The sequence below is a fragment of the Prosopis cineraria genome, unplaced genomic scaffold, assembly GCF_029017545.1.
Source record: "Prosopis cineraria cultivar Desert tree isolate PC_DT_omini unplaced genomic scaffold, ASM2901754v1 PC7, whole genome shotgun sequence".
Taxonomy (NCBI): domain Eukaryota; kingdom Viridiplantae; phylum Streptophyta; class Magnoliopsida; order Fabales; family Fabaceae; genus Prosopis; species Prosopis cineraria.
In genome coordinates this window covers 10,671,306-10,687,417 of record NW_026555338.1, presented here as the reverse complement: position 1 = coordinate 10,687,417, position 16,112 = coordinate 10,671,306, and the positions used below count along the sequence as shown (strand labels likewise).

Below are 16,112 nucleotides of genomic sequence, written 5' to 3'. Positions count from 1 at the left end.
AAGAAATCATATACCTCTTGATCAAATTGTCCCTTTACTTGCTTAGGGACCACTTGTGCTTGTGGAAAAGGAAGCTTCTTCATAATCTCTTGACTTTGCTTTCCTTCTTCCTTCCTTGAACTCTCCTTTCTTGTTTCACTTTGCTCGGCCTCTCCCTCTTTTTCCTTACTAAACAACTCGGCCATAGTCCCCTTTTCCACCTTAGATGGTGGTTGCTCACATATGATCTCCTCAATGTTTTCATCCTCATCATCTCTACAAAAAGATGCATCATTAGGAGCAAAAGAAGAACTAGAAACATTAACATCAATTGAAGAATTTAAAGAGGGCTTCTCGGCCTTCCCTTGTCTTTTGTCTTCTTGTACTCTTTCTCCCAACTCCTTGCCACTCCTCAATGTGATAGCATTAAGATTAGCTTTAGGATTAGCAACGGTGTTGGATGGTAATGTAGAGGCTTGAGCATTGGCTGCACTTAATTGGTTAGCAAGCATATTCATTTGAGAAGTAAGGGCATCAATTTTAGAGTTCATGTTCTCACACTTGTTACCCATACTCTCTACCTTGTTCCCTAAGCCATCATACATGTTTTTATACAAAGAGTTCATTTCAATCAACTGCTTACGTAACACATTCACATCATTAGAAGAGTTCGAATTAGAAGAACTCTCAATTGGAACAAGCCTCCTATCACTATAAGAATTAGAAGAAGGTGTAAGAGAATTACCACTTGGATTGTAGCTTTGAGAAGAGCTACCTTGAGACAAATGAGGTGGAGGGTCACGGCCAAAGGTGTTTTGATAGGATCCTCTTTGTTGATTGTCTTGTAAAGCCACATTTGGATTTGAATAGGAGAAATTAGGATGGTCTCTCCATGAAGGGTTGTAAGTATTAGAATAAGCTCCTTGCCCTTGCCTCCCACCATAGGATTGTTTTCCATTGTAGATAGCATTTACTTGTTCAAACTTAATAGGACAATTGCTTTCTACATGCATAGGTGAGTCACAAAAAGTACAAGAATAAGGGACAAGTGCTTGAGAAGTACTTACATTGCTCACTTGAGATATTTGTGGAGCCAACATTCTCCCAATCTTGGCAGCTAGCAAGTCCACATATGAATCATTAAGAACTGAGGAACCTACCATATTCACATTTCTCTTTTCCCTTGTAGAGTATTGAGCACCACTTGAAGCCATCTTGTCAATTAGTTCCCAAGCCTTTAAGGAAGTGAGGTCAATCAAGCATCCACCACTAGCGGCATCAATGTTAACTTTGTCTCTTGGAATCAAGCCCTCATAGAAATATTGGACTAAATTCTCACTAGAAATTTGATGGTGTGGGCATTTAGCCAAAAGGCCTTGGAATCTAGTCCAATACTCATAGAGACTCTCATCCTCTCCTTGTTGGACCCCATAGATTTGCTTTCTCAAATTGGTGACCTTGGAATTTGGAAAGAATTTATCTAAGAAGAGTCTTCTTAGCTCAGCCCATGTGCTCACTTTCACATAAGAAGGGTAGTTGAAATACCATTCCTTTGCTAAACCTTCAAGAGAAAATACAAAAGCCTTAGCTTGAACATCATCAACATTTACATGCATAGGCTTCATAGTATCACAAACCAATAGGAAAGTATGCAAAAACCTATGACAATCCTCTCCTGGTAACCCATGAAATTTAGGCAATGCATTAATCAAGGAGGATTTAATTTCAAATTGAACATTAGTAGGAGGAACATATAAGCCATAAGGATTATCATGCCAATTAGGTTGAGTTAATTGCCTAATGCTCCTCTCCTCTCTAGGGTTATGCAAGCCTTCAAATTCATTATTAACATGGCCATCATCATGCAAATTCTCATTCCCATTCCCATGGCCCTCATTATGCACATGCTCATGTCCTAAGATACCTTCCATTGTTGAATTACAAACCAAATGAGAATCAAGAATAGGTTGTGATCTTCTCAATCTAGAAATAGTCCTTTCAATTTCTGGATCTAATTCAACAAAAGAGGTATGTTTTCTTCGGGTCATGCACTAATCAAGCTCAAGAAAATTAAGAACAAAGAACAAGCTAAACTAAAATGCAAATCAACATGAAACAATTCAAAACACACAAAAGCAAGAGAAATAATTTTTTTTTATTTTTTTTATTAAACTCAATAGCAACAAAATGAAAAAAAATAACACCAAACAAGTAGAAAGAGAGTTAGAAATGCTCAATCAAGAAGCTTTGGCAATTCTGGAATTCGCACAGTAGGCTCTCTGGAGACAGTGAACTTGTGAATTTTCTATCAGCAAATCCACATGATAAATTCCCCTGAAACTTTTATGAGAAACACAAGAGATATACAGGAAAATTATATAAAATTTTAGATTAAAAATCCTGCCCAATCGTTCCCAGAATTTTTCACAAGTTGGTCCTCAAGTCTGGAGAAACAGGATTTCGTCCAGAAGACCTTCAGAGCTTCTAACAAACTTTCAAATAGGAAAATGGAAAAATTGAAGAAAATCCTAAACACAAGAAACAAAGATAAGACAGCGATAAGAAAAATGAAACTGGAATCAATCAATTTGAACGCACAAAGAGGAAGATATGCTAACTCAAAATTGAAACAGGGTTTTGGAAATCCTCTGTAATGGCTCCCTGGACCTTGTTAGATTGTAAAATTTCCACAGGACACTTCCCACGTCCAAAATTGACCAAACCAATTTTAAAGTGAAGCTAGGATATAGAGCTTTCAATGAAATAAATTTCAAGTTCAAATTCCCTCAGACTCATTCCCAGTTAATTTTTCAATTTCAGACAGAGACACTAGAAACAGAGTATTTTCAGCTCTACACCAAACCAACGAAAATTGCATTAATTTTTTTTTCTTTTTCAAAACAGAATAAAAACACTCAAAAACACACAAAAAACACTAAACAAAACACAAATTTTTATAATTTTTCAAAAAAATTTTCAGGAACACTAAAAATAAATTAAGTACTAAACAACCTTAGAATTAAACTTAAACCATTCCCCGGCAACGGCGCCAAAATTTTGATAGGAAATTAGTCGCTTATCCTCAAAATTACACTAAAGCTAACCCTAATGCAATATAGGGCCAACCCTAGGTCATCTCCCAAGGAATGGTTTTAAGTCTAATTGAAAGTTATCTAGTGAAATAAATCAACCAAAGTTTGTAGGAATTTAGTTATCTAGCTAATTATCTAAACTAATTACCTAATATGCAAGTAATTAAAATGCTAGTGAAAGTGAGTGAAATGAACTTCCCTTTTTACAATAATGGAACCCTAGAGATTAGTTGATTTTGGACTCATTATCTTCTCATGATTAGGCTAAGTTTAGCTTCCCTTTCCTCTTGACTAAAGCTGTCATGACTTAAGAAAATTATCCTAAGCCAATTAACCTAATTAGCTAACCTCCCTAGGTCTTAGATTAAAGTCCCTAGTTCAATTAACCAATTGGTGAAGACATTAGCCAAGTGATTCACTCAAAATCCTCTCTCAACAGCCATGGTCAAACACATAAATTGAGCAACCACAAGATTATGTCAAGCTACTCAACAACACAAGCATTAACACCACAAGATTATGCAATATTAACACAAGAAATTCACTAATTGAAAAACACAAGATTATGTGCCAAACAAAGAGTGGCAAAATTCAGTCATGGCTGTCCAAGGAAGAAATTAAATGAAACAATCCTCTCTCTTTACATCAACATCAAATTCAAATTAGAATTTATAAGCTAAGATGATTAGACCCTAGATTAAGGAATCTAACCATCTAGTAAAAAGAGAAGAGGATAGGAAACAAAAGAACTTAGCCAATTTGAAGCTCAAGACTCATCCTCCATCTTCATCTCTCTAGGATTCCACAAAGAAACTTAGCCAATCTTCATCTTCAAGAACCCTAGTGATTGCTTGTGAAGGCCAAACTCCATAGCTCTTGAATGATGGAAATGAGCTTCAATCCTTGTGAAAATGGAAGGGATGGAACGAAAATGAAGAGAGGAGAAGAATGGTATGAGTTTTGTGGAGGTTTGGTGGCTGAAAATGGAGGTTAGGGTGCTGGAAAATGAAGAACAAAAGAGAGAAAATGAAGAACACTATGAACAAGAGAGAGAGAATGTGGAAGATGAATGAGATATGTGTTGGATCCCATTTGGGCTTAAAATGGCGTGCTCCTTGGTGTCTCCCATCAGCTGAAGCTTAATTAAAATAAGGAAAAAGAAATTAAAATGTAAATGGGAGCCTTGTCACACTTGCAAGGTGGCAACTTCCTATTGGTTTGTAGATGATTCCAATGTGTGCCTAATTTCCCATGTGTCATCCACATCATTTTAGCTGATCTAATCCCTCAAAATAATCATAATTCACGTGCAAACCATCAGCCATTGTCCTCAAGGAGTGTTGACCTCAATTGCCCAATTGATGCACAAGTCACATGCCACCTATGTCACATAAATCACATAATTCAATTAAATAGCATATGATATAATAAAATCTAATTCATGTCCAGAATTAAATTCATAATTAGAAGGGAGAATTTATTAAATTAACCAATTTCAGGCTGCACAAAATTATATAAAAAATTTTCACACAAAGGCAAACCAAAAACTAGGACAAACTAAGACACTTAAGAAAGTGTTGACTTTTTTATTTAATTACTCCCAAACTAAAATAATTTTAAAAATATAATTTCACCATTCATCAACTGGACATAAAATGCACTTTGTCAATTTTTCTTGTACATTTTCTCAAAAGTTCATTTTTTGGACCAAAATGCCCCTAGTGCACTGATATTAGAAACTTAGGCAAAGTTCCAAATCTAATGCAATGTGTGCACTTGAAGGTGATAAATCATTAATAAAATGGTCCTAATTGACAAATAAAAGTGGGTAACAAATGTGTTCTATCATAAGGTACCTTAGACAGGCTAAGGATCGTTAAGGGAGATTTATAAATGTTATACTACCTTAGAGTGTTGAAGTGGTCAATACTCGGGAAGGTAGACAAAAGTAAAGGCATGATCTTGGTGGGAGTTCACCAATGAGAAGGTGTGGATTTTTGATATTTTATGGCACACTGTCAGTACTCAGTGTTGTCTTACGTATTGTGGGCTCAGTGCACTAAAGTGGTTAGTGTATTGAGTGTTCGACACCTCTCATGGGGGAGGGAATCTGACATATGAAGTGTGAGGTTGAGTGCCTAGGCCAAGGTAGCCCTCACATGGAGAGTAAGTCGGGCTGGCTCTGGAAGAGAGTTAGCTTTGACTGCTCAGGATTCACGTCGAAGGGACATAGGCGGTTCGGTGGATTAGATCATGCCTCAGATTATGTTTTGTGCCTGTGGAGGTACAAGTGGGTATAAGGTTTACCTGTGATTAAAGAGTGCCAGGGGCATTCTGTTGGTCATGAAAGGCCATACCGGCCTAGGTTATGCATTCATGCATTTAAATGGCTAAATTATATACTATGTTGAATTTATTATTCGTTTATTTGATTATAGCTTACTTTGTAATAATCAATGTAGATTTCGTTGTTACTGAGACTGTGGTTGTCTCACCCCTTTCTTTTCAATATTCTAGGTTCAGGCGAAGGATCCAGTGGTGGACGGGAAAAGGAGCAAAGCTAAGGGTTTGCTTGTGATTTGTAAAGAACTGCAACCCCTTTCTTTTGAGCAAATATATTATAATATATTTAAGATTAGGGTGCCAGTAGGATATGATTATGTATGTGTGTGTGAATATGTGTGGATTGTGTGCTTGTGTATGAATTTTTGTCTGTTTGTAGACTTGTGGCTAGGAAACTTGGTTATGGTGTGTGGTTTTGATGAATTTACTTAGTAGACCAAGTTTTATTACAAGCAGATATTTATTTTGATATATGTGATTTTATAAGCAAATGCAAAGTGGTTGCATTGCAAATGATGTGCTATGGGCAAAACATACACCTTGGATAAAGAGAGTGGGTGCGTGGGCCCCACAAGGAGCTCTGAGCCAAGTGAAAATATTTATCATATGTATTTATATAAATACATGGTATTTAGATTGATTTGTGACCACTCTTATATGATTTGTGCATTTTGGGGGTTTATGGTCCATTTTGGGAAATGGCACCCGAGTGGTCAAATTTTGATGTATGGGGGTTTTCCATCATTTGAATGTTCTATTAGGTGTTTTTAGTCTTATTTGACGTGTCCAAAGTATTCCCACAGGTTTGTGACCATTAGGTGAGATTTGGACAATTTTGAAAATGGTTTTTACCAAAAAGCTGCACTTTTGCATCCGGGTGTCCAAATCTTAATCCGACCGTTGGATTTCCCTAAAATTTGGGTCACAAGTAAATCTTTTATAAGCTTCGTGTGGGATTTTGAATCATGTCGATCGAATATCGGATGGAGAAACGGCGCACTCCAGAATTTGGTCTGGAGGTGCTATCATGACAGCATTTCATTGCTGTCATGACAGCTACAGTAGTTATATTGTAACCTGCATAAAATTCAATCCGTCTATTGGATCTTTTCAAAATTTGGTATGCTAATAGTATTCTTAAAAATTGACATGTGGGCTTTGGAATCACTCCGATCGAAGGTCGGATGATGAAATGGTACACTCCAGAAGTTGGTCCGGAAGTGCCAATTTATAACATGTTCAATTTTTAATCCGACCGTTGGATCTTTTTGAAATTTGGTACACTTATAGTACCATTGAATGTGACGTGTGAGCTTTAAATTTCTTCGATCAAAGATCAGAAGACAGAACGGTGCTGCCCTGAAGTTGACTCAGGAGAGCTGTCATGACAGCAATTTAATGCTGTCATGACAGCATATTTTTACCCTTCTTTTCGTCTAACTTGCTTCCGTGCGCTATAGGTAGAACCTATAAAATTTTTTAAAGGCTTTAAATGTTTCATTTGCAATTGTGTATTTGCTTAATGATTTAAATGGTTTGTTTCCTAAGTTGGTTTTAGGATTAATTCCTTAACACACTTATTTTATTTGAATTGTGTGATTTTTGGATAACACTCGGGGCAAGTGTTACAATTTATATCACTAATTTCCTCCATATTTCTTTAGACATGCCAATCTATTCACTTGAGATATAATTTCCTCTGGGGCTTCGAGTCGAACACTAAAGTGCATTATTTCCAACCATTCGATGTGAATTTTCTAACCTCCATCTCTATCTAACAATTTATCAATACTCATACAATTTTCAAGAATTTAAATAGTTCACAACAAGTTTCACAAGCCAATTTCAACACAATGACAAGTTCAATTCACAAAATAACAGCATCAAAGTCAATTATGTCTCCCAAGACATTTATTGAATTTATGAAAATTCAAAATCAAGCAACTCCCTCTGCAAACATTTCCTCAAACATGTTATATAGGCACAAATTTTTAAATCATAGGTCTAGTCTCTTTTATCCAAATCTCATTCCAGCCATTCTCTCTCTCTCTCTCTCTCTCTCTCTCTCTCTCTCTCTCTCTCTCTCTCTCGTGATAAAAAAGAAACAAACAAAACAAACATTCCAGCTGTTCTCTCTAACATCAACCAATTTAGAAGAAGACAATTTAAGTCAAAAACTCTGTCCCATTCACATCATTCTGTTTTCAATACAAATTTTCGGCTTTAATTCAACTTCTCCTTGCCTACACAGCTACAGACAGCAGTAGTAGAAGAGAAAAACTTACAACTTAAACTTATAAATCACACACTCATGCGCAAAGGATTATCAAGAAGAAGAGCTTAAAGCTTCACACCTCAAACAGCAACGACAGGGGCAGAGAAGGAGAAGGAAATGTCTAACACCAACGCTGTAACACAAACAGAGAATGGAAAATAAACATAATTAATCTGAAGCCAAATCGGGAAAGAATCAACAGCAAAAATTGAAAACAAACTCACGATTTGGAACCTAACAGCAGCAAGTCCTCGGCAAGCATGAAGGGAAGACGAAGAAGGCACCAACTTGACAGAGTAGTGGTGGACGAAATAACTACAGATACTAGCGCTGGTGATCTCTGTGAACGGAGAAGAAAATGGCGACAAGACAGGGGAAAACGGAGGTAGATTGAAGAATCAGTTAAACCTCTCTGTCTTGACAAATTCTGGAGAAGTTGGAGAAGATGGAGATAAGGAAGACAACGACAGTAAATTCTCAGAGTCACTAGCGACGCTAAGGAGGATGAAGGCAGAGATTAATGGATAGAGGGTGAGAGTTTTAGGCGGTGCTCTCTCTCTAACTCAATCTGGAGCTCAAAATGACCGAGAAAGGTGAGAAAAATCTGCAGAACATGTGTGGCATTTCTGATCACTCTTTTCTTTAAATTTCTGAATTTTAATTTTATTTTATTATTATTTTTTTAGGGACAGAGTGGTAATTTCGTAACACAGTGGCAAAAATTAAAAAAATTCTTCCTTAGTACATAATGAGGGCTCGAACACAAGACCTTATAATAAGCACTAATAGAAATTTCATTGAACCACCAATGCATGTGATTATTCTTTTCTCAACAATTAATAAAAATATAATAAATTAATCTTATTATTTGGTCTAGCTTTATTATTATAATATGAGCCATTACAATTCTTGTTTACAATTCATTAAAAACTGAACGAGATTTCCAATAAGCAAGAGCTTAACTATCAAGGTCTCAAAGGAGCACGAAGGCTTGCAGAGAGAGCAGAACAAGAACCAAGAGAATAAGGGACAGATGGGAATGAATAGTTGTTCCAAATGATGGCCTTGTGCTCCACACGCTCGTCATGCTCATCATAGGGCTGCTACTGAAAATCCTCGAGTTGTAAATAAGCAAAAGATCGTTAATAAAATATTAAAATTTAGAAAAGGTCACTCTTTCCATTTTTTACAGTGAATTAACTGGAATATTTATATTTTTTAAATAAATATAATATGGAATAATTTTTAACTTTTGTCAACAAAAATTGGTTGAGTCAGTGTCAGGATTTTGTTAGTGAGGATCACACCATAGAAGAATGTTAGGTCCCTGAATTATTGTAGTTTAACCCACCTAATATTTTTCTTATTAAAAAAAAATATTTATTTTCTATGAGTTACAGATGACCCAGAAAAATTAGATAGTAGAAGAAATTTTTTTCCTCGAGATAAATATTGATTACTTTTTAAAATATTTTAAATTAAAGAAATTTATTTTTAAAATTATTATAGAAAAAATAACTAAAATAAGAATTTTTTTTTCAAAAATAGAAAAAAAAAAACTACAATCAATATCTTAATTGAACAAATTAGATCGAAACAAGTTGCGCTAACTACTGCTTTATGACTCATTTTCACTAATACAAGTGTAAAGCTTCTAGACCAAAAAGGCACCACGAGTGCAATACTCATATGTGCGTAGTCTCAAAGATCATTGTGTCTTAGTGATATAGGATGTATTGATCCAAGTAAGGCCTCTCAATGCTTCTTCTAGGCAAACCTGGGTCATTTTAGGATCTTCAACCTATAAATCTTTAAGCATAGTGACATGAACTCACACACAGAGATTGTCAGTCGAATTCTTTCTAATGCACAAGTTCCTCAAAGAGGCAAGTGCAAAGCATATTTTAATCTTAGTATGATAGAGATAAGATATTAAAGAATCAAGCTTTTAGGATAGAGAAAGAGTTTTGGAGAGATATAATTGGATAACATACAGGTTTTTGTTTCTCAAATGAGTTTAGCCTTACTACATGACTGAAACTTCCTTATATAGACACAATGAGGAGGATTAGGACAAGACTTCCATGGTTACAAAAAGATGGATGATTATCACATGGGCACTTACTTTAAACATACTTTACTTAAACTAAAAGTGAAGATGGATGACATGACTAAAAGCTAACTACTTTGTTCAAAAGTCAAAAGTAGCTTTTGACAAAGTTTACAATAAGATGAAATTAATAAAATAAGATGTGATTTAACTTAAAGTAGATTATTTCATACTCTTTTGAATACACTCTTGGTCATATGATATGTTGATCTAACTTTTTTCTTCTTTTTGGCGCCATTTAGTGGCAAAGATATCAAAGAGAATCTTATCTTCATCAATGTCATGATCCATATCTTGAGTGGGTTCAGGGGTTGAATTGTCCTTTAGTTCTAGAAATAGTTGGTAGGTCTGTGATTCTATCTAATGTGGGTCTTAGTTGTTTGGTGGGAAAACAAGAGGAGTGGATGAAGATGCGTCGTTATAGGATTTCATTCAGGTGGAATATCTTATTTATACAGTAAAACTTATAAGCCATTCAGGAAATAATATTGTGTTGAAAATTATGCCCTAGGACCAATCATTATACTATGCACATTATTATTTAATGAATTTTTCTTTTGTCATCATATTAATTGCTTGTTCACTATGATAACTATATCCTTGGACAAACTATAGTGATTATCCTAAAAGTTCCTGATCGGTCATCCATAAGGGATCATAGATGAAACAAGACAAGTATGACTTTGATTAATTATAAAGATACAAATCAAAATCATAGACACTTAAAAGAGTATAAGGTGCTGGACCGACCCACTATGAGAAAGTTACATAGTATAAATCATAAGCTTATCTCATATATAACTATATCACTAAGCCCTTTGACTTGAGATCATCATGGATTCCTACATGATGACCACTAAACTTTGACCTAGTCAAAAGTCACCTTTGACTGGGTGATCATAAAAGCTATGATTGAATTTAGTGATATTCATTCAAAAGAATATAAGTGGTCAAGATGAAATTTATCTCTCACATTAAGTGAGAGATTACTGGGTGCCTCGATGAGTAAGATGGAGAAAATATATGGCTATATTATAATGGAAAAGGTTTTTCCATTGCTACAGTCAGTACACTTAGAGATAAAAAAAGTAATGGTCAGGTAAAGGAGAATGACAATTCCATGTCTCACACTTGACCGAAATATTGCGTGACAAAAGGCATGTGATACGGTTGCATGATAGGTTACATAAGATCATTAATTTTCATGTGAATTGGGTAGTTGTAATGTCTTGCTAGAAGCCACTTGTGACTTGTGGGCTAATAGCATAATTAGCCTACTGCCAACTTTCTATGGACCTACAGGGTCACACACAAGAACAGCTCAACTTGAGATATAATGTCCAAGTTCATTGAATCTGGAATATGTCTAGATTCAATAAATGTAATATAGGGTAAATAAATATTATATATATATATTTGAATATTTATTTGATAAATATTTATATATATCTTTATATGAAATATAAAATTCAAAATGTAATTATATATATATTCATATGTGTGTGTGTATCTGATATATATATATATATATATGTCTGATATATATATATATATATGTTTGTATATGTATATGATATATAAAATTAAATATATATAATATATGTATACATATTTGTGTATATATAATATAATATGTATATGTGATATATATATATATATATTATATATTATATATTATATATTGTATTGTATTGTGTTAGTTTTAAATTTAATTTGATATGATAGATTAAATTTAATAACTAACATGATATGAAAGAATATCATATCAGTTTTATAGTTTGAATTTATAAGCTAAGTTTAAATTAGATATGATATTATAGATTTTATCTATGAGATAAATTTAATTTAAATTTTGGTTGGCTCTTCAAGAAGAAGGCAAAAACCCTAATCTATATATAATATATATAAGAGGATATGCAAGAGAGAGAGAGATATATATATATATATATAAAAGTTTTGATGGCTAAACGCTTTGAGAGCCACGAAACACCCTAAAGAAAAAAAAACTAATGTTTAAAGAAGAACGGACGCTGGGAGCGCTAGCACGTTGTTCGAATTAGAGAGCTATTCGTGTGGATACCGATAGAGGAAGCAGATCTACATTATCAGCTCTTAAGATTCAAAACTCTTGAAGAGAACATGCATCAAGTTTGAAGAATCAAAAGGTAACTCTTCTATTCACCTTGACTTAAATGAGTTCGTTTAGTCTATATTAGGATAAGGATTTTAAAATTTTAATCTTCCACTGCGCCTCCCTATCCAACAACACATTTAGCATCGATTTTGGACACCTTAGAATAGTTTAACTATGAAAAAGGAATATGATTGAGTTTAGTGATATTCATGTAGAGGAATATGAGTGGTCAAGATAAAATTCGTCCCTCAAATTAAGTAAGAGATATTATTAGGCCCCTTGATGAGCAAGACTGAGAAAATGTATGGCTATATTATAATGAAAAAGGTTTTTTTATTACTACAATCATTCCACTCAGAGATCGAGAAAGTAATGGTTAGGTAAAGGAGAATGACAATTCCATGTCTCACACTTGACCGAAATATTACATGACAAAGAAATATGATACAGTTGCATGATAGGTTACATCAGATCATCGATCTCCATATGAATTAGGTAGTTGTAATGTCTTGCTAGAATCCACTTGTGACTTATAGGCTAATAGAGTAATTAGCCTATTGCTAACTTCATATGGGCCTACAGGGTTGTACACAAGAATAGCTTAACTCGAGCTATAATGTTCAAGTTCATTGAATCTGAAATATGTCTAGATTCAATAAATATAATATAGGGTGAATGAATTATATATATATATAAATATTTATTTGATAAAAATTTATATATTTATATGAAATATAAAATTCAAAATATAATTATATATATATTTCAAAAAATATATATATTCATATGTGTGTGTATTTGATATATAAAATTAAATATTATATATATATATATATGTATATATATATATATATATTCGTCTGTGTATATATAATATAATATAATATGTATATGTGATATATATTATATGATATGATATGATATTATATTATATTGTGTTAGCTTTAAATTTAATTTTATATGATAGATTAAATTTAATAACTAACATGATATGAGAGAATATCATGACAGTTTTATAATTTAAATTTATAAGATAAATTTGAATTAGATATGATATCATGGGTTAAATTTATGAGATAAATTTAATTAAATTTTTGTGGGCTTTTTAAGTGGAAGACAAAAACACTGATCTATATACTATATATAGATAGGGATGTCCTTTATGAAGAAGGTGAGCATTAGAAAAGTTTTGATGGCAAAAACACTCTGAGAGCCACAAAATACCCTATAGAAAGAAAAACTAACATTTAAAGAAGAACAAAAGTTGGGAGTGCTAGCAAGCTGTTCGAGTTAGAGAGCTGTTCATGTAGATACCGGTAGAGGGAGCAGATCTATGTTGTCAACTCCTAAGATCCAAACTCTTGAAGAGAACACGTGTTAAGTTTGAAGAATTAAAAAGTAACTCTTCTACCTACCTTAACTTAAATGAATTTGTTCGGTCCATATCAGGATAGGGACTTTAAAATTGTTAATCTTCTGCTGTGCCTCCCTATCCAACATATTGGACAATTGGAGCTGGGTCACTTGGAAGGATGGACCGGTGAGGGATCGGAACGAGAGACGTACACTTAAGATTAGGAGTTGAAACTAGATAATTATTCATTTCACATAAAAATTCTTTTAATTCAATGAAAATGGAATTCTCATGTGATATCTAGTTGGTGGCGGTCTTCCATAGGCATGCTTGGTTGGCTATATAGAGCTTTCCTTTATTGTCAAGGTGATAAGGATGATAAACAACAAAGAAGGAATAAGCTCTTTGTTCCTGTAGTGGGACTTTCCATAGCATTTTTTTTCCTACTACTCGAGAAAGTTCCTTACGTCATCTAAAAATAGGTGCGAACTATTCAAGGAGTCTCAAAAAGGTTTGAGTCTTCATGAGCTAATGAAACATCTCTAATGGAGGAAGGGCTATGACACAAATATAAAGAAAGGATAAAGACCAAATGTACCATATAAGTTCATCTAGAATATGTCTTCTAATAAAAGGAATAACAAGGAGGATGTGAAGCCAGTAGAACAAACTTCTTCTAGCTAATTTTTAGACTTCAGAGACATAGATTAGATTATGGCTAGGTGGGAAAACTAAGTTGCTAGGCATGATGTTTAAAATGAAGAAAGGTTGATTTGTGAAGGGATGATGAGATTGATTTTCTTTTAAGGTCTGGTGATGTAATCTGCAATGGTATTATGGTCTCCCTTAGTATTAAAATATGAATTTATGATGGGCAAACTAATCTTTTTATTGAAGGAGTTAAGCTTTTGGGAGGATCTTCTCGTTTTGATCCAAGATCCTTAGAAATGACATGTTGTCCATTTCTATCACAAAGTGGTAGGGGCTGAGATGAAAACTAAATTTTTCAATGTCATGTTTCACAACCAGGACTTCTTTATAGGCTATCTAATAATGCTTTTTAGAAGGTTTAATTTGAATTCTCCACTAGCATGACCATAATAGTATCTTTTTCCATCTACTTCTTCAATAAGTAAAACTCCCTAATAATCATCACTTGCATCAATCTGTAGAATACATTGTCCTTTATTAGTAATCCTTAATAGAGGAGGATGCTAGCAAATTTGCTTTAGGTGTTGGATAGCTTTTATCTGACTAAGACCCTATAATGGTGGATTTTTCCTCAAGAGTTTGGATAACTGGCTAGTGTAATGAGATACATGAGGAATAAAATCTTTGATATTATTAACTATACCCAAAAACTATTGAACTTGAGTCTTGAATAAGTTTTCATCAAGAAAATTTAGTAATTCCTTAGCAATGTGAGAACTGGGTTGGTATTGTCTATCTTATATGAGCATTCCTACAAACTTTATTTAGGTTGTGTTGATACAACCTTTTCGAGTTGAGGGCATAATCCCATATTATTGAATAATTTTATAAAACTAGGTAAGAAGGTCTTTATGCTCTTGTTCTATTTTTGAAAACAAAAGGATATCATCAATATAGATTAGTGCACTATTGATGATAGGCTTGAAGATCTTGATCATGACCTGATAAGGCATTTTTAAGCCTAAAGGGCATAAGTGTCCATTGATGCTGGGTATTTGGAATGCAAAAAGGCCATCTTGTGTATATCTATAGGATCTATTCCAAGCTGCTAAAATCATACTTTAAGATCAAATTTTAAAAATATCTTTGCCCGCTTTAGATGTACTAATTGGGTGGTGATCTTAGGCGAAGGGAACTTATCATCTTGAAGAAAAACATTAAGAGGTTTATAATCAATTACCAACTTTTTTTTCCTCTTTGTTTTTCAAATATTTTCTCCATATAAAAAACTTGACAAGCCCAATATGACTTTATAGGCTTAATAAGGCCTTGTTTAAGTAAAGTTGTACATTCTTTTCTAGCAAAAGCAAGGTCTTCTAAATTCATCCCAAGATGGGATGCTTTTGTTGAATTGACATCTTCATTCTTTTTGAAGGGGAGTTTAATAAAGAACCTTTTGTTTTTTCATAAAGGAAATGGATGTTAAAATTGATCTTGACTTTCACAGTAAAATTCAAGGAGTTGATCTCTAATAAGTTCATAACTTGAGGGAGCCTTTTAAATCTCCATAATACTTAGGATACCAATGTATTCTTTAAAAATTGTTTGAACTGAATACCCCTAGATAGTATCTTCAGATCTTTAGTTTCTCGGTACACATCAAAGCCAACAAAAATATCTTTGGCAGGGAGATGGCTTCCAAGAACTTTTGTCTAGTATGCAAAACTAGGAAAAAATATTATACCAATTTTTCTTTTAGTAATAAGATCTATTTTGAAGAGTTTATCATCAGCTATAACAAAATACTCATTATGGGAGACCTATTCTTCTCGTGGGAGAATATAGGATTTTATGATAGTTCTACAGGATATGTTGTCTATGAAAGCAATGATAAAGACAAGGACATCATATTTGGAGGAGAGGATCTAGATGTTTACATTAGGTTGTGGGACTTGTGATGAATAAGATGGCTGATTAAGGTTTATAAGGCTTGTTGGTACTGGGTTTAAAGGGGATGGAGTAAGGCTTTAGATTGGGCTGGGCCTAATAGTAGAGAGAGGTGGATATGGGTGAGGATATTGCCCATCATTTGAGCTATGACTAGAAATAGGAATGAGATAATGAGTATCTCCATCCTTGTGTGATGGAGAACCTTAAGAGATTGTAATAGCTTC

The 16,112-nt window shown here is 33.8% G+C and overlaps 1 long non-coding RNA gene and 1 other non-coding gene across 2 annotated transcripts; one reads left to right on the top strand and one right to left on the bottom strand.

Annotated features, from left to right (window-relative positions):
- Positions 1–1,323: 1,323 nt before the first annotated feature.
- Positions 1,324–1,430, top strand: LOC129316988 (small nucleolar RNA R71). The gene has a single exon (XR_008594896.1). It is a non-coding gene; the product is annotated as a small nucleolar RNA R71 (small nucleolar RNA).
- Positions 1,431–3,598: 2,168 nt separating this feature from the next.
- Positions 3,599–11,108, bottom strand: LOC129315374 (uncharacterized). Its single transcript, XR_008594468.1, has 3 exons — positions 7,914–11,108; positions 7,769–7,822; positions 3,599–4,452 (listed from the first exon to the last, which is right to left on the bottom strand). It is a non-coding gene; the product is annotated as an uncharacterized LOC129315374 (long non-coding RNA).
- Positions 11,109–16,112: the final 5,004 nt, after the last annotated feature.